Source organism: Neomonachus schauinslandi, chromosome 5 (genome assembly GCF_002201575.2).
Source record: "Neomonachus schauinslandi chromosome 5, ASM220157v2, whole genome shotgun sequence".
In the NCBI taxonomy this organism is placed as follows: Eukaryota; Metazoa; Chordata; class Mammalia; order Carnivora; family Phocidae; genus Neomonachus; species Neomonachus schauinslandi.
This window is the reverse complement of record NC_058407.1, coordinates 73,499,151-73,500,834: the sequence shown is the minus strand read 5'-3', so window position 1 is coordinate 73,500,834 and position 1,684 is coordinate 73,499,151. Positions and strand designations below refer to the sequence as shown.

General features: G+C 41.2%; 1 pseudogene; it reads right to left on the bottom strand.

Annotated features, from left to right (window-relative positions):
* Positions 1–1,035: 1,035 nt before the first annotated feature.
* On the bottom strand, positions 1,036–1,684 carry LOC110580722 (annotated as a pseudogene).

Sequence of the window (1,684 nt, the reverse complement as noted above, 5' to 3'; positions counted from 1 at the left end):
CAGTTTGGGCTGACAAAGTCTTCTGGGCTTGGAACAACTACGGTGTCTAGGAAAACCTTTTAAGACACAAACAAAAGATGTTATGCTACTTTTTACTATTCTTCCCAGATGTCAGGTGTGAAATAAATGACATAGTGCATGTATTGCCTGCAAAACCGAGAAAGGAGACGGTGGTTGTCCCAAGGAGGTGGATTTTACATCAACTTTTACTCTTCTGGATATGTGACTCATCATATACACATAATGTTTAAAGTTGCTCCAAGAGGGACGCCTGGGTGGCTCAGTTGGTTAAGCATCCACCTTCGGCTCAGGTCATGAGCCCATGGTCCTGGGATCGAGCCCCACATTGGGCTCCTTACTCAGCGAGGAGTCTGATTCTCCCTCTGCCCCTCCCCCCGCTCATGTGCACTCTCTCTCTCTCTCCCTCTCAAATAAATAAATAAAATCTTTAAAAAAAAAAAAGTTGTTCAAACAGAAAGGCAGTGATTTGGACTAAGCTATTAGTGCTCCCATTTTCACACCGTGCTTTCAGATTTATCCTGACACATTAATAATATCAATATCTCCCAAAGCAGAAATTTAATTATACTTTCCAAACAAGGCAATACATTGTGAGCATGCTTAAAACTGTCATAAATATTCAAAGCTAAAATGTATTCTTAAAAATAAATGAACTAAGTAAATTTGTGTTGCTGTGGCCTTGATTTAGTAACATGGAATTTTTAAATCACTCATCTGCTCATCAAAGATATATTATAATCTTGATGGGGTATTCCCTGGGTTCTAGTTTATTTCCTTATTTTAATAAGTCAGGATACATTTTTCATGAAATGTTATTTAAAATGGCATTATGATCAACAAATATTTATTAAATATTTACTGGAAGCACATCAAGCGCAAGACTCATCACTCACTCAAGCTTCACCAAACTATTTTCTAGACTGAATTAGTACCAGATTCTTGGGCAAATGGTATTGCACAGAGTTGGACAAATGGCTTCATGATGATTCCAGGACCCAATCTATTCCCATATCCTCAAGTAATCCCCAGAGACTTTGTTTGTTTTTGTTTGTTTGTCTGTGACTGGGTACAGTGTACTTTCCTGAAGGTACAGCTTCTCAGAGGGACCATCAGGGGCCATCCAGTGATGGCATGGAAATGTGGCCATGAGTCCTTCCACCATGTCAAAGTTGTCATGGATGACCTTGGCCAAAAAGGCCAAGCACTTGGTAGTGCAGAAGAAATTTCTGACAATCTCGAGGGAGTTGTCATACTTCTCAGGGTTCATGCCCATTCCAAACATGGGGGTATCAGTGGAAGAGGCAGAGATGACCCTTTTTCTTCCACCTTTCAAGTGAGCCCTAGCCTTCTCCAAGTTGGTAAAGACATCACTGGACTGAACAGCATATTCACCACCAGGATCATCCCATTTGATTTTGGCAGGATCTTTCTCCTGGAAGATGGAGATGAGCTTTCTATTAATGACAAGCTTCCATGTTTCAGCCTTGACTGACCCACTGAACTTGCCATGAGTGGAATCAGACTGGAACATGTAGACCATGAAGTTGCCGTCAATTAAGGGGTCACTAATAGAGACAATATCCACTCTGCCAGACTCAAAAGCAGCCCTAATGACCACGCGTCCAATGTAGTCAAATCAGTTTGTTCCAATCTTCCCCCTCAT